We start from the raw sequence: 22130 nt of genomic DNA, 5'->3' as shown, positions 1-22130 counted from the left end.
CCAATTAGTTGCACTTACCAGTGTTTCCACTTGCAAAAAACCATGCAATATTATCCAAGCTTTGTATATTTCCCCTTGCCAGTAATCATTGAACTTGGGTCCATCATCCTTCGTGTTTCAAATCTAATCCACTGGCTGTTTGGAGACTTTTGGTTAAATTAACATCAGTTTCATATGCAAATTTATTGTGACTGCTGTCTGATCACCAACACTTGCTCAAGTTCATTTTCAAGTTTATTATCATATCTGTACGTGAACAACCAGACTAAAAGCATTCCTCTGGACTATGAGATACAAACACAGACACACCCACTCTCCAGCTCATAATAATCATGTATGAATAAAGGAAAAAATAAATAAACCTAGTAAAACCTGCCATAATATTAGATAAAATAAACACACAAGATGCTGGAGAAACTCAACAGGTCAAACAGTGTCCTTTATATAGCAAAGATACAGAACCAACATTTCGGGCTTGAGCCCTTCAAGGTGTGGAAAAATGTCAGCAGGCAAAAGAGTAGGGGTGAGGTGATAGGTGAAGGGAGGGAGGGGACAGCAGTGATCAGGGGATAGAGGAGAGCAGGTTTAGCAGAACAGAAAAGTTGATGTTAGTGCCATCTGGGTGGAGAGTGCCCAGACGGAAAATTGGGGAGTGTTACTCCTATTTGCGGGTGGTCTTGGTGGGTCAGTACATAAGGCCATGGACTGATGGGAGTGTGACACAGAACTGGTTGGCTACTGGAAGATCTCTGTCACTGGTGTGGACGGAGCGAAGATGCTCAGGGCAGTGATCTCCCAATCTACACTCAGTCTCTCCGATGTAGAGATGGCCACAAAGAGAGCACAGGATGCTGTAAATCAGCTCTGCGGATACACGTGTTGCTTCACTTGAAAGGCCTGCTTGGGGCCCTGGACAATGGTGGGGGGGGGGGGGGAAGGTGTGGGCATGTGTGGCACCTGTGGCCACAGGGGAAGATACCCGGGGTGGGGGAAGAGGGATTGATTGGTGGGGAGAGATGAGTGCACAAGAGTTATGGAGGGAGTGGTCCCTACGGAAGAGAAGATGGGGGAATAATGTGTCCGGTAGAGGGATCCTGCTGTGAGTGCCTGAAATTCCAGAGGATAATGTGTTGCATGCGGAGGCTGGTCAAGTGGTAGGTGAGGATATGGGAGATTCTATGTTTGTTGTGTCTGGAGGCAGAGGGGGCCAGGGCAGATAAGCAGGAAATGGAGGAGATGTGGGTGAGGGCTGAGATGATGGTGGTGGAGCGGAAGGGGAAGTCATGTTTGTGGAAGAAGGCAGATGTGGAAGATCTGGACTGGAAGATCTGATCTTGGGGACAGATTCAGCAGAGATTAAGACATTGAGAGAAGGGGGTAGAAGGAAATGTAGTTGTGGGTTTATAATAAATGTTAGTGGAAAGCTGGTCTCCTGCAATGGAGACAGAGATCCAGAAAGGGGAGAGTGTTATTGAAGATGGATGCCTTCCCTCAACCCCAAGGATAACTTTCTCTACTTTAATTTCTAAAAATAACTGGCCTCTTTTGAGAAAATCTCTTGTGCAACTCTGAGGTTTGTTCTTAAACTTGGCAGTCAGAATTAAACACAGTATTCTGGCAAGAGTTTGATTTGTGACATCACAATTTAACCATGACCCTTTCGCTATGCTACATGTCCACTCAATATAGGAAAGTATGAGACCTGCTGTTAATAATTTTCCCTTTGCTGGAGGGATGGGAAATAGACAATTGGAAGAGAAAAATGAATGGGATATAGGATCTAGGATTAAAATTGAGACCACCACCAACTTGTATCTCAGACTAACATTTAGAAACTCAAAGGTAACATTGTGCAAGGTATCCTTTCCACAGTTTACAGTTTCAGGACACAAGAATTAGGAGCAGGAGTAGACCATCTGGCCCTTAGAGCCTGCTCTGCAATAAATAAAGGTTATTGGTGTTGATTCACTTCCACTTACCTGCCTGTTCCCCTATTCAAATACATTTAATGAGGCATATTTACCAAGGATGCTCGTCAGTCAGATCTTTTGCTGCATCAGATCGTGCCCACATTGGGTTGTGTTTGGGATTCTTGCCCCTGCAATCCAGGAGGTAAAGGAAAATTGGTTTGCTTTTGAGTTGAGAAATGTACAGATAAAAGCTCAGTATCCAGAATATTTTGAAGAAAATATAATATAGTTGAGGGACATATTCAAACTACCAGAGTTTTGAACTAATATCAACTTTCTGCTGTGCAGAATAAATTTCAGAACAGAAGTTAAAGCAGAATATGTTAGAAATGTTGTGAAATTGTCAGATGCTAAAATGAGGCAAATACAGATTTTCCCACATGGATGGATTTTAACAAATAGAATCTCCATGCTTACTTATAATTTGATCCTACATATGAACTATACAAACTGCCAATTTTATAACACAATGAGGTCCCTCTTTTATAAGCATTTTTTTTGAACAGTTTCTCATTTCTTTACTTCCCTTTGTGTGTTTTGCAAACTTAATGGATTCGGTTCTTCAAACCTGTCTGCCTTTGAGAGGAGTCACGTGATGGAGTAGTGGCCGGTAGGGTAAAACCAGCCCTCTCCAGAAGAAAAAAAGTCAAGAAAAGACAAAGTTCAACAAATATGAATGAGGGGGCGTGGCAAGATGGCGTAGGGAACAGACGTGCCTTCCAGACCTCTCCTGACTCTGATTTATTGTTTTGTCTTTAAGTGCCTGTTAAAGTTCTTTTAAAAGTTTATAAATAATAAGAGGTGTTGGATTAATGCCTAATGGTTTATAAGCAAAAAAAAAGGTAAAAGAAAACATCAACAGACTGTTAAAAAACTACATTTTCCGAAATTGTCTGAGCCTACTTGTTTACAAGAAGCCAGGACTCAGCGTAGAATGGATCCAGAGGAAGACGTACAGAGTTCGGCATTGAAACTCCGTTTTAAGCCAGTGAGGCTCTTTGAAGGTCACATTCAACAGCTTTCAGACCAAAGAGCTAGACGGGTGCCAGTATTTCACACAACGGCCACTGTGAGGGCTGTTACTCAGACTTTGACAGTTGAATCAGCTGGGGGGCCACCAGCTGGAGAGTTAAAGAGCTGTCATTTGACTGCTACAGTGGTGGCGCTGCAAAATGCATCTTCAATTACAACGGTTTTTCCAGACATCGATTCAGTGAAGATGATTAAAGAGATTTGGCTTAAAGATAACTCTGATCTTCAGTTTCCTGGCATTGCTGGGGGGACTTTGAGAGGGATTTTTAGATGAAGTCAAACTGCTAGAAAAGATACTAAATTAAGGGAAGGGACAGAAGATCCTGTGGTCTCTAAGGAACAGCAAGACCCCATTATGCCTGAATCTACTTCTGTTGAAATGTCTGTTAAGGATCTTGAAGATAAGATATATTCTGTATCGAGTCACTTAGCTAATTTTGTGAACCTGTTTATTTCCAAGATTAATGCGATGGCGGAAGACATTAATGGAGCTTTTTAAGCTTGAAACCATTGAAAGATTTGAAATGTGTGATCAAGGTTTAGTCGATGCACAGGATCAACTGCAAGATGAAATTAGAATAATTGAAACATTGCAGATCCAAAATAAAAATTTAGCAAAAAAGGTTAATTATTTGGAGAATCAATCTAGACGGAACAACGTGAAAATTGTTGGTTTGCCAGAAGGGATAGAAGGACCAGATCCAAGAAAATGTTTTACTGAATGGATTCCACGAGTGTTAGGACAGGATAAATTCCCTGAAGGTTTAATTCTGGAACGTGCTTATAGAGTTTTAAGAAGAAAATCTTTTTCAGGACAGAATCCAAGATTTGTTTTGATCCGTTGTTTAAACTATTGTGACAGAGAGACAATTTTACTAACGGCTATTAGAAATGCCCAGCAAAATAGATCTCCTTTGATGGTTCAGAATAATCCTATTTCCTTCTATCAAGATTTGAGTCAAGAAATTATGTTTCAATGACGCAAATTTAATTCTGTGAAAGAACGGTTGTGGAAAAAAAGACATAAGGCAACATTCAGGTATTCTGCGGTACTGAACATTTTTTAGGATGGAAATTAGCCATAGTTCTTTGACAATCCTAAAGAGGTTATGGACTTTGCTCAGTCTCTACCAATCATGCAGTTTCAGGAACGATGTAGTCCTTCAAGGTCTCCAAAGAGAGTAGAGATGTAAGGTGGGATCCAGATTTTTAAAAGAAATGGAAGCAATGGTGACCGAAGTGGTAATGTTGATTTAAAAAAATTAATCTTATCTTTTTTTTTGAGAAGAGTTTAAGTAGTTTAAATAATGATAGTTTAATGAAATGGGAGTTGGGAGAGGGAACTGGGTGGGCACTAGTTTCCAGAAGTCATCAGCTCCCTGTGAGTTATCTCACACCCAATATTTTGGGGGAGTTACCGCTTTGGGCGGTTTAAACAGGAGGAGGTAGTTGTGACCTCCGACCTGTTTTTTTTTCTTTTTAATTTTTGGGTTAAGAAGTGATGGTTTTTTTGGGTTTTTTTTTAAATAAATAATTTTTTTTAAAACTCTTTTTGTTTTCTGATTGTAATTGAGAGGGAATTAGGAGGTTTTTTCTCTCCTTTTTTTTCTCTTGGGGGGGGTCTTTTTTATCTTTTTTTTTCTTTTTTAAGAGGATGATGTCACAGAAGATAATAAGTCAAAAATTGAGGATGTTGAATTAGATGAAGAGGAAGATGAGGGGAAAGGTGATAAGAAGAAAAAGAAGAAAATTAAGTAGAAATACATTGACGGAGAAGAGTTTAATAAAATTAAGTTAATTTCGATAGAGAATTTTGAAGATGTTATAAATGAAGAATATGGAGAATTTTATAAGAGTTTGAATTTTTTTTCTTTTTTATATAAGGGGAGGGGAAGGGAATAAAAAGTTTATCTGATTGTTTTTCTAAGGGATGTTTTTGTTCTCTCGATGAATTATAAAGGAAACTTGGTATTAATGGAAATTCTGTAGTTATGTATTATTAATTAAGATTTTTTGTATAACAGATATGTGGTTGATATATGATTTTAATATTTGAACTTAGTTTTAAAGTGGATTTCATTTGTTAAATACATGTATTATGTTTGATTTAAATATATGTTTAAGGGTATTATTTTAGTATTGATTTTTTTTTGTTGTTAGTAATTTTTGTTGTTGTTAAGTTTTATACTTTTTTTTAATTGTTAATTCTTCACTCTTTATTTTGGGGGCAGGGTTGGACTAATTTTAAATTAGATGATTTATGTTGTGTTATAATTATTGGGGGGTTAATTTGTGTAGTTTAATGATGTAGTATTCTAATTTTTATTATCTTATTTTTTATTATTTCTTTAAATGTAATTTTTATTTTATTCATGTCATAAAATTTTAAATAAAGTTTAAAAAAAAAGTTCAACAAATATAAAATAAGAAGTAGAAGATAAAATTGCAGAGAAGAGAAAGAAGATGGCACCCAAGAAGGAAAAAGTAAAAACAACGGGAAAAAAAACAAGTCACTGGAAAAGAAAGAAGAAGGCCTCACCTGTAAGAAGGAACAGGGAGCTGTGGTGGCGAAGAATGTCCAGACTCGCGACCCTCCTGACCGGTGTACTGCAAAAATGGTTCTCTGAGCCAAACAAAAGTGCGCATGTGTGAGGAGTTGTGCTTGAGCAATGCGCAAAGGTAAAAAAATATACCAATAGGAGGGGGCTTAGCTTAAGAGTAGGCAACCACGACGTGACCAGCTGAGGGATGCCCGACACCAGGGCTCTCAGCTGGAAGATGAGGAGGCGGTAGGAGACGGAGTGAAGTACCAGGTGAGAAAGAAAGTGGATGGGGTGAATGGCAAGAGGAGCAGCAGCAGAAAGCCCAACAGCAAGGGGCCCAGCAAGAAGAGGCCCAACAAAGTGATACAAGCAACTCATCAGGAAAATCAGAAGAGATACAGAAGAAGACACAAACACAGGTACAGACACAGAAGAGGAAGACCAAGATCTTCACAGAGAAATAGAAGGTAAAACAGATGGACAGAATATAGATAAAGGATTTTTTGAAGAACAAATGAGAGCAGTAAAAGAATGGTTGTCATTAGAATTTAGTGCAATTAAAAGGAAAATGAAAAGAACAGAAGATAAAATGCAAATATTAGAACTAGTCATGACAAAAATAGGGAAAAGAGTAGAAAATGTGGAAGACCAGGAAACAGGTGTAGAAATGGAAGTAAATGACTTGAGTAAATTGGAAGAAAGTGACAAAAAAAATGAAAGAGACACAAGAGTTGTTACCTCAGAAAATGTTGGAAAATTAAAGTAGGCGAAACAACATAAAAATAGTGGGCCTAAAGGAGGGTGAAGAAGGCACAGACATGAAGGAATTTTATAAAAGGATGGATCCCGAAGGTCCTGGGAATGACAGAAATGCAGAAAGAGATGGAAATATAAAGGGTACACAGAGCATTAGCTCCGAAAGCAGTCACATAAAAACCAAGATCCATCTTAGTAAAATTTTTGAGATATACGACAAGAGAAAATATAATGAAGCAGGCAAGGAATAAAGTTAGAGAAGATAATAAACCATTGGTATACAAGGATCAAAAATATTTTTTTACCCAGACACAAGTTTTGAACTCTTAAAGAAGAGGAAAGACAGCAAAATCGATCCTTTGGAAAAAAGGTTAAGACATCCAGCCGGGCTTAAAATATTTATACCCAGGGAGCAAAATAGACGGTTCTCGAATCTGGAGGAAGCACAAGAATTTGCAGGACAGAAGGAGAGATGAAGAGATGTACTAAGAATGAAGAACGGCAATAAAGTATATATATAAAGATGTAAAAACAATGTATATGTAAAAATCTAAAGAGGGAAAAGAGAAGGGAAGGAAGGAAGGGGGGAAAAGGGAGAGCATTGTTATATGTGTTTTTTTAAAAAAGTTTTCTGGGGTGGAGAGAATAACTGTCAGTGCGAAATCAGTTGACACTTGCGAGCAAGATCGCAATCCAAATGAAAAGGGGAGTTGTGGTTGCCTGGTAAAGGATAAGGGACACCTTAGTAGGGGGGGGGGGGACATTTGGGGCTAAGGTAATATTGGGTGTGGGAATTGTTGAGTATTTTATGTTTTAAATGTGTTGTCTTACATGGAGTTTAAAAAGGGAACACAGATGAAAAGCGGGATGGAGGTGGTGAGGAAGCGGAAGTGAGGTGTAAACAAGATATAAGGTGGCCATGTTGAACTATATGACTATAAATATTAATGGAATATAAAACCAAATTAAAAGGAAGAAGCTATTATATTTACTGAAAAAAGAAAAAATAGATATAGCATTTGTGCAGGAAACGCATCTAACTGAAGTGAAACATAACAAATTAAAGAGAGACTGGGTAGGACACGTAGTGGCAGCATCATATAATTCAAAAGCTAGAGGTGTAGCCATATTAATTAATAACAATGTACCAATCAAAATAGAGGAGGAAATAATAGATCAAGCAGGGAGGTATGTAATGATAAAGTGTCAGATATACTCAAAATTTTGGAATTTGTTCAATATATGCAACTAATGAGGAAGATCAAAAGTTTATGCACGATATTTTTTTGAAGATTGTAGATACACAAGGAAATATATTGATAGGAGGGGATTTTAACCTTAATTTGGATCCAATGTTGGATAAAACTGGACAAAAGACAAGCAAAAACAAAGTAGCCAAATTTATGGTTAAATCGACGCAGAAAATAAAACTTGTAGATATATGGAGGAGGCAACACCCAAGAGAGAAGGAATATTCATATTATTTGAGTAGGCATAAAACATACTCAAGGACTGATATGTTTTTGTTGTCAGCCCATATTCAAGGAAGAGTTAGGAAAACTGAGTATAAAGCTAGACTACTATCAGATCATTCACCCCTGTTATTAGGAATAGAACTGGAGAACATCCCACCAAGAACATATAGATGGGGGTTAAACTCCATGCTACTTAAAAAGGCAGGAATTGAGAGTTTATTGAACGCCAAATTAAAACATATTTTGAAATAAACACGGAATCAGTGAGACAAATTTATATTATGGGACGCAATGAAAGCCTTCATTAGAGGACAGTTAAGTTGTTTAACTAAGATGAAAAAGGATTACAATCGGGAAATAGAGCAGTTGGAAAGGGAGATAGTAAATACAGAAAAGGCACTAGTAAAAAGGGAGAATATTACGAAAAAGAATTGACAGACAAAAAAATAAAATATGAAACATTACAAATGTACATGATGGAGAAGAACATAATGCAAATAAAGCAAAAGTAATACAAAATGGGGAAAAAAACACAAAATATTAGCCTGGCAACTTAAAACAGAACAAGCTAAAAGAACTGTATTGGCATCAAGGAAAAAGGACAAACAAATTACATATAGCCCATTAGAGATTAATGAAAACTTTAAGAATTTTATGAACAATTAGACCAAACTGTGAATGGGAGGAAAGATGATAAAATAGAAGAGTTTTTAGCTAAAATTGAACTGCCGAAATTGCAAGAAGAAGAACAAAAGAAACTGATAAAACCATTTGAAACAGAGGAAGTACAGGGTATATTGAAAAAGCTGCCAAAAAATAAAATGCCTGGAGAGGACAGACTCCCAATAGAATTCTATAAAACATTTAAAGAGTTATCAATTCCTCCTCTCCTGGAAGTAATGAACCAGATAGAAGAAACACAAAATTTGCCAGATTCATGTAAGACAGCAATAATTACAGTAATACCAAAGACGGGGAAGGATCCATTAACACCAGCATCATATAGACCAATATCTCTACTTAGATAATAGCGAAATTAATAGCAAACAGATTGGCCGATTGTGTACCAAAAATAGTAAAACAAAATCAAACTGGATTTATTAAGAAAAGAACTGGATAATGTCTGTAAACTTATTAATCTAATTCATGCAGTTCAAGGAATAAGAAGCCAACAGTGGCTGTTGCTTTAGACACAGAAAAAGCTTTTGACAGAGTAGAGTGGAACTATTTATTTAAAGTATTACACAGGTTCAATCTACCAGAAAAATATATTAATTGGATTAAAGCATTGTATAATGGACCATTGGTGAAGGTAAAAGTAAATGGATAAGTATAGAGCCAATTTAAATTAAGTAGGTCAACTAGACAGGAATGTCCATTATTCCCCTTATTGTTCACCTTAGCAATAGAACCATTGGGAGAACTGATAAGAACATAAAATAAGAGATAAAAATAAAGGAGTATAAAATCAGTTTATCTGCAGATGACATCATAGTATACCTAACAGAACCAGAAATATCAATAAAAGAATCACATGAGAAATTGAAGGAGTATGGAGAAATATCGGGGTACAAGATCAATGCAAATAAAAGTGAAGTGATGCCAATGAGTAACCCGGATTATACAGAATTTAAAAAAGAATCACCATTTAACTGGCAAGCACAAGCAATCCGATACCTAGGTATCAGGTTAGATAATAACTTAAGCCACTTGTACAAATTAAATTATCAGCCACGAATAAAGAAAGTGTAGGAAGACTTAGCATATTGGAAGGAATTACCGCTAACGTTGATAGGGAGGGTAAATTGGATTAAATGAATGTTTTCCCAAGGATTCAATACTTATTTCAATCGTTACCAATTCCCTTAACAGAGAAATTCTTTAATTAACTAAAGAGAATAAGGAAATTCTTGTAGAAATGGGGGAAAACAGGGGTAGATTTGATAAATTAACAGAGAGGTATAATCAAGGTGGTTTGCAGTTACCAAACTTTAAATTATTATACAGTTGCACAATTAAGGTATTTATCAGATTTTTACCACACAAGGGAAAAACCAGACTGGAATAAGATAGAACTAGATAAAATAGGGGAGAAGGTACCGGAACGTATACTTTATAAGTGGGATGAAAAGCTGGTGCAATATAAAAGCTCACTAGTATTGCCTCATTTATTAACATTTGAAGTACAAATATGGAATAAGTCATGGTACAAAGTTTGCATATCATCAACTGAAAGCCTATTTAAAGGATAAATTGGGAAACAGACTGAGATTACCAGAAGGAAGCAGCTTTGAATATGTGATTACAGACACAATGATAATTAAAAGAACATCAAGCTGCAAGTTAAGGAAAATGATGAAATAAACTATAAACCTAAACAAAAGTGGGAAAAGGATTTAAAGAATACAATAAACACAAGGTTACACATGATACAGTATAATTGGTTACACAGGTTATGTATCACACCTCAAAAGTTAAAAGAATGGGATCCAACATTATCAGATAGATGTTTTCGCTGAAAGAAGGAAACGGGAACAACAGTACATGAAATTTGGGCATGTAAGAAAGTGAAAATGTTTTGGGAAAATCTAAATCAGATATAAAATAAAATCACAAAATATAACATACCAAAAAATCCAGAGATCTTTCTTCTAAGTAACATAAGAAGTAAAGAATTAGGCCTCAAATTGGATAAAGTGCAAAAAAGATTTATTATGATAGCCTTAGCAGTAGCAAAAAAATGTATGATGGTAAATGGAAGAGAGCCTGAGAGTACAGCAATGGTACATGGAAATGAATAAATGTATTCCATTGTAAAAAAAAACCATATAATTAAAAAAATAAAGTCACAATGTTTGAACAAATTTGGGAACCGTACATGGAACACAACAGAGAGGGCTTGCCTCGGACCTCCACCGCTAAAATGATAAGAAGACAAAATGACTTGATTCAGTGTGTAAAAGTAGATGATTCATTTTTCTTATTTATTTTTTCATTGTGTGAAGACATTGTTTTATTGTGTTGTATATGTTGAATATTTATGGGTTTTGGAGGGGGGGGGGGGTGAGAAGGGAGAAAATGCCACTGTGTAAATTTAATGAGAAACGTTTGTATATATATTTTGGTTGATCAGTGTGAAAAATAAAAAAATTATTTTAAAAAACCTGTCTGCCTTTAGGTTTTCCAATACTTGTCTCTTAGAACAGCGTAGAACATTAGAACCATACGTCTTGGGATGAGAAATTCTACAATTAGTTATCTGTGGAATATTTGCAATGTCCTCTACCAGCAGGACTGATGCTGCATTGTTGAATCTTGTTCCCTGTAACTAATTCCCCTTGGCTCCCCGCTTCTTCACGTCCAATGGAAGCTATTTGTTTCAATATGATGTCGATTTATTTATTCTCACATCAGATTCCCCTCGCTCCCACTTGCCCAGACTGCCAGTAACTTTTGCCACTCCTCACATTCTGGTTTTTAATTTTAATATTTCCCTTCACCTCCGTTTCTCATGGAGCCCTTTTCTGAATGAGTTTGATCTTTGAGTTGTGATTTCTATTGAGGTTCATGGCAGAACTGTGTAAATACCCATCACTATTCACAGAGTGCCTTTAGCCTCTGTTTCTTGTCTATTTAAGAGTGCTCTTTGGTAGTTGGCCTCATTTAAGCTGATGAGTCTCATTGACCTGAAACTTTCACTTTCTCTCTCCAGAAATACCGCCAGACCAGTTGAGTATTTCTAGCATTTTCTGCTTTTATTTTTATTCCCGATTGACCACATTGTGAATGAGTTTTAACCCTACTGAAATACTACCATGGACCGGTAGGTGGTGGTGTTGGGACAGATTAGAAGTCAGCACCTTTGATACCAGCCATTGTCCATCTGCAATCATGAATGATGCACATGATGTCTCATTGAAGAACTCACAAAGCAGATCAATGAATTCCACATTTATATCTTTGCTTATCATATTGAAAAGTTCTGAGTTTTTAAAACTGCCGATGGAATCCAGCTGGATGCACAGTGCATACAGATTCTTTTATCGTCATGGAATAAAACAGAAAATGTGATATTGCACAATTTCATTTTGTCTTCCATAAAGCAGACAAAAATCTTCCATAAAGCAGACAAAAATCTGCCATCAGCAGAAATTGCTCGGTGCCCTTGCAGTCAGAGAAAGATAATCACTGAGCATCCGTGGATTTGCCTCCAGAGCTCCAGCAGCCTCCAGCCCAAACCATCTGCAACCCAAGCTCCAAATCCAAACCTCTGACAGGATCAGGAAGCCTTCAGTTCCCAGACATGGTATTTGCCAGCCTCCAGTAGTCCCCCGAACACAGTCACTAGCAACCCACAACCTACATGGGCTCCTTGCCCTAACAACCTGTGTGTTCTTCATCCTTAGAACCCCTCACTGGTTCGCTGCCATAGGGCCGTCTTCTCTCATTCTCCTCCAGCTTGGGGTTGGGGGGAGGGAGATTTGGTGCCAGTCCCTTGCATCCCTGGAGTTTGCAACCCCTCAAGGCTGCAGCCATATACAGGCAGCACCATCTTGGTCACAGGATTTTAAAATAAATTATCAATGGCTCCTTTAACAGGCTATTTAAAACCTGTCTGGAGCTGATGGCAGTCGGACTGGGCAGTTGGACTCCCACAGAGGAATGCTGTCTCTGCTCCCCGGGTCCGCATCAGTTGCAGTGCCGCCATTTTTTTCAATCCTTACCATGGGTGCTATCTGTGTGGAGTTTGCATGTTCTTCCTGTGATGGTGTGGGTTTCCTCTCACCTCCCAAAATGTGCAGGTTGGTAGATTGCAGTGCATGACCATGGTGGAGAAACTCAGCAGGTGAAGCAGCAAGGATGCTGGCCCCTTCATCAGGTATCACAGAACTCAAGCCTGAAACATTGATCACCCTTTCCTTCCTATGGATGCTGTGTGACCTGCTGAGTTTCTCCAGCATGTTTGTGTACTGTACTTGACCCCAGCATCTGCAGACATTCTTGATGAACTCAGGTTGGTGGGTTAATTGGCCGTTATAGGGAGCCCCTGGGTGTGTGTGAGTGGTAGAACATATGAGCGGTTGATGAGAATCCAGAGAGGGGAAAATAATAGGATTAATGTAAACAGGTAATTGATGGTTTGTGAGAACTCACTGTCTCCATGCCGCTCGATGACTGTGACTCCACGGTTTGTTGGATCTGATCTCCAAGCTGTGAAGGGCACCGTTGTATTTTTCAGGGTCACTTTATGGGAGATGGATCACCAGCTGCATCCACATCTTGTATTAAATAAGGAGAGCTGATACACACAGACAGCTTGGGTTTCCTGTAAGTGGAAATTTAAGGAAACTAAGAACGTTTGTTTAAAGAAAGGACAGGACATGTTGAACCTGAATTTAATTTACTAGCAGAGCAGTCAAAGAAGGCAATAGGTTTTGAAGTAGAAAGATCACCCCTGTAAACCGGTTCCACTGAGTGGGTTTGCAAATTGGGTCTTTCATCAGACACAATGAGACTCGTTGAACAGGATACAACTAGGTTTCTGTGAGTGAAAGAACTCTCCCAGACAGATAGATGAAGTAGGATAGGAGCAGGTTGAACATTTCACTTGATTGTTACAAAATCCTCTTTGTTGCTTCCTTAAAGGGAGTTAAATAGTTGTTAATGAGAAACTATTTTCATGTCATCAGATATTTCTCTGGGACAGAGAATCTCTTTGGCTTGGTTTCGCGGACGAAGATTTATGGAGGGGGTAAATGTCCACGTCAGCTGCAGGCTCGTTTGTGGCTGACAAGTCCGATGCGGGACAGGCAGACACGGTTGCAGCGGTGGCAGGGGAAAATTGGTTGGTTGGGGTTGGGTGTTGGGTTTTTCCTCCTTTGCCTTTTGTCAGTGAGGTGGAACAGAGAATACTGTTACAAGAATGTACATTCTCCATCCTCCTTTATTGAACTTATCCAGGAAAGCATTTATTGCCCATCCTATTTGAAGATTATGATGAGTTCCTCCTTGAACCATTGCAGATCGTCTGGTGAAGGTACTCCCAAAACATTGTTGGGCAGGAGATTCCAGGATTTGGACCCAGTGATTTTTGGACGGCTGGTTAAATATTTCCAAGCAAGGGTGATGTGAAGCCTTCAGGGGGTACCAGCTGTCCTTGCCTTAGTGATTGAGATCACAGGTTTGGAGGTTTGTTATCCAGAAGGTCACCCTGACCTCTTCAGCAGGAACCTGGTCAGAAGTCACCTCACCTTCCAATCAAGGTCAGATCCACTCACAGGTGAGGCTGCATTGCAATTTGGTTCTCCCTGCTACCTTAGATCACGTGGGCACACCTGAGCCTCCTCCTTCTTCCAGCTGGCTGCAGTAGAAAGCCCACCACGTGGAGCAACTTTCTTCTCCCTCCCAGTGAATGAACCTCAGCTCCTCTCCAGGTTGTGAGCCATGGATGATGCTGGAGAACTAATTGCAAGATGTGTGCTGGTACAGGCCAAGGGATTATCATGGTGCATACCCAAACAATGTCATGCCTTACTCATTGTTGCTTATGGTTAGTTACTTGGGATGTTGTGCCTACTCGTGGGAAAGGGGTGGTGGAGATGGTTAGTTTAATCCTTGCATCCACATTAGTAGCAATCCTTTAGGAGTGGCGATCATCAGATTTAGTTGTATTTGATACATTTGACTTTAAGGTACTGTGTCTGTGTGCGAGTGTGTTCCTTGTTGTGAATCCCCCTGCATGTTAATAAACTGTGTCCCGTCTTGTTCCCTCTTGGACCTTCCCTCTCATCATCACAAGGTTGCTGTCACTGTAGCCTGGGAGAGTAAGCTTGGTGAATTTTGTACTGAGGACATCCTGGAGCAAGAGCCATTGTACAACGGTGGAGGGAATGAATGGTCTGGATAATTGAGAGGTGCCAATCAAAAATGCACTGCACTCATTCAGCCAAGCAGACCCATGATCTGAGACTTGAAAAGCCAGGTGCCAGAATACCAACTTACCACAAGTTACTTGCTCTTGCAGGCACAGCTTTTAAGGTCGCTGGTCTGCTGAGTTTCTAGTTGGTAGTGACCTTCGAGGAAGTTGACTTTGAGAAACAGCAACTCAGTGGCAAAGCACCCGGTGCTGCCGCTTCACAGTGACCTGGGTTTGGTTCTGAATGGACGTTGCCTCCATGGAATTTCCACATTTTCACCGGTGACTGCAAGGGTTTCCTCAGGGTGCTCGGTTTCCCTCCCACATATTAAAGGTCAGCTGGTAGATTAATTAGCTACTGCAGATGATTCTTAAACTTGAATGCAAAATGATCAGAAGGGCACAGAATTTGAAGGGATACAGGGAAGTACAAACTAGAATTGGAAATTATAGGATTATGTTGCTGAGAGTCAGCTTACTGTGTTGACATTAGTGAGAAAGTCTCGGCAATGACAAGTGATTGAGCATCAAGTGTGGGTGGTTCCACTCACTCTGGTTGAGGTAGTCAGTGCCGAGATCTTTAGTGGCACTACCTCCAACTTTGCCACCCGTGCCTGAATGCTGTTTAGGCAATGCGGCATTTGCTTCATTACACAGTCCAGGGCATCACAGCAAAACCCTTCCCACTATCGAGAACATCTACAGGGGAACACTACTGTGGGAGAGCAGCAGCAATCATCCAGGATCCACACCACCCAGCACACACTCTGTTCTCGCTGCTGCCATCAGGAAAGAGGTGTAGGTGCCTCAAGACTCACACACCAGGTTCAGGAACAACTGCTACCCCTCCACCATCAAACTCCTCAACGACAAATCAGGGACTCATTTATCATTTGTGCACTTAATTTTTAAAAATTCTCTCTGTATTGCACAATTTGTTTGTTTACATTCGTTATCTTTTCCAGTTCTTTACTTGTATGTATACACTGTATACAGTGGTAATTCTGCCTGGCCTGTAGAGAAAGAATCTGAGTTGTATATGATGTCTGACAAGAAATCTGCTGAGGAGCTGAAAATGAACATTAGGCACCCAATGTCGTCGAATTTGGCAGATTAATACTTTTTAAAAGGTACAGATATTATCTCTCCATTTACAAGTATCTAATTTATGAACTTTCAATATACCATTGGCTTTTTGTGGTACATGTTTTACATTTACACAACTTTTTGCTGTAATAAATAGCCATGAGAGAGATATGCACAGAAGCAAGGGGGGAGGGGGTGGGGAAGAGAGTAGTGAATGAGAGAGAGAGCAGCAAAAATCTGAGATAAAGCAGAAAGTGTTGGAAATAGTCAGTATCCGTGGAGCTGGATGCAGATTTAACATTTCTACTCAGTGAACTCTGACTGAAAGGAGTGGTGGGCAGGGAGAGGTGTTGTGGTTGCATGGCAAGGTGCCATGAGAAGAGGATGGAGCCAGGGATTTCTTTCTCCTCACCCTCTCTCTGACATTTATACCTGTTTTCTGACTGATGAGAGGAAAGAGAATTGGAAAATAACAGAGAAAGAAAGTGGTGTTTAAATCTAATGTTTAAATTTAAATCTCAAAGCAAGTTATTTAAATCAAACTGTACTTTTTCCTGATAAAATTATTTTCAATCCATATTACATTAAAAATGCATGCAAGCAGTACTCCAGGTGATATTTCTGTTACAAAGTGGACCAAAACTTCTTTGCTCCAATTTGAGCAGAAGTAAGGAGCTCTTTAGTTTGTAGGGAACACCAGATCTATTTTCTGGAGTATTCATAAATGTGCAAAGCTTTGCCCTTCAACAAACAATATGTTGCAGCACACAGTTTGCATTGCTAGAATTAATTCTGGAGCTATCAGTTTCATGCCAGTGTTGAATCCAACACCAAATGTAGGAGATTCCATTTGGAGTTAAAACATTCCTGAACAAAATACAAAGGGACTATGCCAGATAAATCAACTGAATGTGTTAACAACTGGCCATGTGCACTTCACAGGACTGAAGTGGATTCTATGTGAATAGGTCCTCAGCATGTGGTGTGTGACTGCATGGGTGAGTCAGTGAGGGTGCTGGTAAAAGGTTCATTTATTAAGAAGAATGCAAAGCACAGCTGGAGTACAACGTTCAGCCATCTCCATTACAAGTAGCCTTTCAGAAATCTTTCATCCTTCCCTCCCAGCATCTTTGCATCAAAGAAGAGGAGAATCTTAACACCAGTTGGAGCTACTTAATAAGACCTTGTCTGCTTCTGAGGCCTGTGACAAATACTCTCACAAAAGTATGCAGTTATCGTCTTCCTTTAATCTCCTGCTCTGTAGCCACTGTGCATCACTTGTCTGCCTCCTGTCAACAAAAGAACTAAAGAGTTCAACTCATTGCATTCCACCTTTCATTCAGAGGCATGTACTTCACTGATCAATAGCACACAGACACAATTGTATTGAATATGGACAGGGAATTCTCAACGCAAGAAAACGAGGCAGTAGGCCAGTCAGACCTTGTGCCTGTTCCACTATTCAACAAGATCACACTTTGACCTCAATAGCCCCTCTCTCTCTATTCCCCTCAACATCCTCATAGATCCTCAACATCTACATCTTCAAAGATCCTACCTCTCCAATTCTTTGGGATAAACAACTCCAATGCTTTATAACCTCAAATATGAATCACAACATTGCATTTACCTGTCGGCCCTTGTTCTGTATCCATACCCCTTATCTTTCAGGGGAAACATCCTCTTAGCATCTGCCTTGTCAATCCCCCTCAAATGTTTTCATACTCTTAAGCATACACTCAACTTCCTTCCGTATATCAATCATCCCAAGAACATTGGGGGCACTGCCTCAAATGTCTTCCTTAAATAGAAGAATCCAAAATATCCCATAAAGTTGCATTAAAACCTCTACTATTGTTCTCTGTTCTCTTCACAAGGCCAACATTTCAGTAGTTTTCTTAATCACTTATACATGAACAAAAAAAAAATACCCTGCAGGTACAAGGGCCCTCTGATTCCTTTCTACTGTTGCATTTTATAGTTTCATTCTGTTTAAATAACTTGCAAAGTATTTATAATTTATCTTTCCAAAGTGGACAAATTAAGAATAAGCTTTTTCCAACTGCACGAGAATAGGAACTTTTAATTATTTAATCGCTTCCCTTTAAAGAATTAAAAGTACATTCTCTTCTCCAGTATCATTTAATGATGTGTTCATTTCAATGACACATTGACAGGGTCTTTCCCACAACCGTGGAAATCTCCATGAGATTTTATTTTAGTAATTGCAGATGATACTCTAGACCAGGGGTGTCAAACTCAAATTCACAGAGGGCCAAAATTAAAAACTTGGACTAAGTCGTGGGCCAAACTAAATATTTATTGAAAATTTTCAACAACATCTGCATGTTTTCTCTTCTTTCAACATATGTAATGTTAAACTTTTTCTTATTAAAATAATGTTTAATAATAGTTTTGGTTAAACTCTTTCCAGAAGAAGCATTAACAAATGAGAAATAAAATATTCAATAAATAATATTTCTCTATAGCCGTTAAGCTCCTTTTAAATGTATTTTTTTTCCACAAGCCAACAAGTCAAAAAAATAACAACTTGCTTCAATGACAAACAGGTTTGTCTTTTAAAATGATGAACATATAGTCTCCCTCCCACCTGTCTTGAAAGGTCCTGTTTTCTGTCTTTGGTTCGGCCATTTATCGTGAGGGGTTTATTACATGTGAGTTGGGCGACAGGTCGCAGATGCCAATGAAAGTAAAGAGAGGAGGTGGGGGCGATTAGCGGGCTGACGGGCCGGCACCAACGCATTTGCAAAGCATTCTGGGATTTGTAGTATTAGCTGTGCATGCACTATACTGGTGCGGCGGCCAGCGGGCCAGCTCTAATACATATTTGATATGATCTTGCAGGCCAAATATAATTATATCACAGGCCAATGAGTTTGACATGTGTGCTCTAGATGGAAGCATCTTTCATATTGTTGCAACACAGTTGACAGCTAGCCAAATTTTACAATGACAGAACCTCAGTGTAAATAATGTGGATAATATCGTGGGTTGTATCGCATTTGCTCATTTCAAATCAGAACCATCCATTGGCAGTTTAGATCCACATCAAATTGACCTAGTTCATGGTCCACTCACCTTGCAAGTCATGTCCACCACAAGGACTGAGGCAGTGCTGTATTACTGGGCGTGCTGCCATTGGTTGAGATAAATGTCTTTAAATGAGCTGTTAAAGGAACCGTCAGTGATTTATTTTAAAATCCCGTGATCGCAGGGTACGAGCCCAAGATGTCGTTTGGCAGCGGCCACGAGGTATTGCAGGACACTACAAAGTGGAGAGACTACCCCCCTCTTGATGCTATTAAACAAGATCACGCTTTGACCTCAATATCCCTCAGGGTTCAAGCCTGAAACATTGGGTTATCTATCTAGCTTTGCTATAGAAAGAACATTGTTTGACCTGCTGAGTTTCTCCAGCATTGTTTTTACTTTAGTCGTAGTGTATGCAGACTTTTGTGCTTTAGTTCAGACCACCCCCACCTCACTTAAGAAGGAGAAGCAGGGAAGACCCACAGGACAGTGACCACAGTGGTGGACCAGTGAGGGTTGGTGACTCAAGGCAAGGAAACCACAGGGGTGACGGCTATCAGAGACTCACACCAGGCTGTGGGCTGTTGGAAACTAGCTTGAGATTGGCTGAAGGCATCGGAACCAAAATCCGAGGGAGCCGAAGGCATCCTGATTGCATCAGCGGTTTAGATCTGGGACTTGGATTGCTGAAGGCTGTGGGAGCACTGGAAGTAAATCCACGGACAGTAAGTGACTTGGGGCGACTCTTTCTTGGACTGTAAAGGCACTGGGCAATTTCTGCTGATGGGAAATCTTTGCCTTAAATTTTTTAATTTAAAAAAGAATTTAGACATACAGCATGCTAACAGGCCATTTCAGCCCATTAGTCCGTGCCACCCAATTTGCTCCCCTTTAATTTAAGCCCCCCCCCACTCCGTTTTGATCAATGGGAAAAAACTGGGGTCTCCGGAGAAAACACACGCAGGCACAGGGAGAGTGCAGGATTCGAAGCTCAGTCCCGATCATTGGTGCTGTAAAGGCATTGCACTAACCGCTACACCAACCGAGCTGCCCTTAACAGTAAAGGAAATTTTGTGTAATATTATTTTTTCTGTTTTACTACATGTCAATCAAAGAACCTTGAATCTCATAAGCACCTTTGGAAATGTTGGAACAGAGTTAATACCTAAATTTTGCAAAGACAGAATCTCTACGTAAATAGTGGGGCTAATACAGCAAGTACAACAACATTTGCTAATTTCTCTCATTACATATCATTAATATTTATTGGCAGTTCATGCGGTTAATGGTCTGCTTACCTTGCAAGTCAAGTCCCCCACATGGATTGGACGTGCTGGCTTCGGTTGAGATGTTATAATGACCATCTTTCAAGTGGATGCGAAAGATCCTACAGAACATTTTGAAGAGCAGATCTCCTCAGTCAGCTCGCCTTCAAGGAAAACAAGCCACATGGTTAACTGGCGATTCATGTCCTCCAATGGCAAGAAACCAGGCTGTGTCCAATCTGCATGTACTGCCTAGTCCCAATGTTCACCAGTGTAGGGAAGTGGGTCAAATGTTCAGTGTTGGGATGCCTGAAGTTTCATAATTTTCAATTGGCTGTCATCGATGTTTGATTCTAACCAATGCATGGAGTTTGTACATTCTCCCCATGTCTAAACTGGGTGTCTTGGGCTTAACCCTTAAGATGTGCCATATCAGTGGTAAAAGAATCAAACGGCAGTTGCTGGCACACAAGAGAGAACAAAATGCAGGGTTACAGAGAGATGGAGAAGGGTTCTGACTGTAAGGTAAAAACATCATGAGATGGGACCGGAGAAGGAGACACCCAGTACTAAGGAGTAACAGAATGCAGATGTGACCTTGTACACTCAAGATAAGCTTGGCACTAACAAGCTGATGAGCAGCAGACTAACAGTGAAAGGTAGCAACAGCTTATTCATTGGACAGTGTAATGGTATGATAATTTACTAAGTATGTGTCCTGAGGTATAAAAAAACACCACTTGCTGATATCAGGAGAATGCGCCTTCTCCAACTAACACTGTTAGTTGTAAGTGTTACAATCCGGTAATAAAGAACCTTGATTTCGACTCAGTCTGGTGTCTGACTCACTCATTCTTGAACAAAGCAGACCTAACATGACTTACTATGAACCTCAATTTTACAGATAAATCCTCCTGGGAGAATAAATCTAGCCTATCCAATGTCTCTGAAAACTACAGCCACCATTCCAGGCAACATCTAGGTCAGTGGATCTCAACCTTTCTCCTCCCCCCCCCCCCCACCACCCCCACCACTTTACATACCACCTTAGGTGCTTTGTGGTAAGGGATTACTTAAGATGATATGTGAGTGGAAAGAAAAAGGTTGAGAACCACTGCTGTATTGTTACCACTTCCTTCCTGTGGGGTGGTCACCAGAACTGAACATAATATTGCAAGTGTAGTCTAATCAAATACATATATAAATTAGTTTTGCATTTACAGGCATCTCTTTGGTAAGACGTCGAGACATTTACACAGTCAAAATATTTGGTTTAAATTTCCTTTAAAATATTAAATGCATAAATAGTAAATCACTTTGCTCCAAATAACTATGTAATCCAAGCTGTCCTGCTAAAACACCATCTCGTCCTACCGTGCGAGCATTGTATGAGTGATAAATAAAATTCACTTGATTTGTTATATTGCCTTAAATCAGCCATTCTCAACAGTTTGAGAATTCTCAACCCCCCCCTTAAGACACTGCTCAACATTTATGGGCCCTCTTCCCTGTGAAACGTCAAGTTTAGTTGGTTTCTTCTGTACTTCTCTCCTACCGACTACATACAAAACAAAATATTTTATGATTTCAGTCCGTGGCCTCTGGGGGAGGGGGTCTGTACAGCCCCTAATGAGAATGGCTGCTGTAAATAACCAGAATGTCGGCAGTGTTATCATTTGTGAGGTAACAAATATACAAATAGTGGAGACAAATTTAATATTTAAAACAAAAGTCAATCTTACTACAATCCTAATGAAGATTACTTGGTAATACTTTGAAGCATCCCCAATAATCCAAAGACATTGTCTGTAGGATCTATCGGTCTCAATTGTTCAAACCCTTAAACAGCTTTAAACAGTCCAGATAACAAATTATAGAAAAATAGAATTCTCTTTGTCCAGTGGATACCAAGATAACAGGGATTTTCAGAAACAAGTTGTACAATTTTTTTTAAAACATTCGGCCAGGAATCCAAAGTATAGAATTAAGATAGACAGTCAGAATTTAATTGTTTAGTGGAAGAAGCTTGGAGTGGG

The 22130-nt window shown here is 39.4% G+C and overlaps 1 long non-coding RNA gene across 1 annotated transcript; it reads right to left on the bottom strand.

Moving 5' to 3' along the window:
• Nucleotides 1-257: 257 nt before the first annotated feature.
• On the bottom strand, nucleotides 258-20255 carry LOC138754502 (uncharacterized). The gene is made up of 3 exons (XR_011351798.1): nucleotides 20128-20255; nucleotides 12931-13102; nucleotides 258-2098 (listed from the first exon to the last, which is right to left on the bottom strand). It is a non-coding gene; the product is annotated as an uncharacterized lncRNA (long non-coding RNA).
• Nucleotides 20256-22130: the final 1875 nt, after the last annotated feature.

The sequence above is a fragment of the Narcine bancroftii genome, chromosome 2 (assembly GCF_036971445.1).
Source record: "Narcine bancroftii isolate sNarBan1 chromosome 2, sNarBan1.hap1, whole genome shotgun sequence".
Classification (NCBI taxonomy): domain Eukaryota; kingdom Metazoa; phylum Chordata; class Chondrichthyes; order Torpediniformes; family Narcinidae; genus Narcine; species Narcine bancroftii.
Note: the sequence above shows the minus strand (reverse complement) of the source record. Positions and strands in the feature narration are given on the sequence as shown.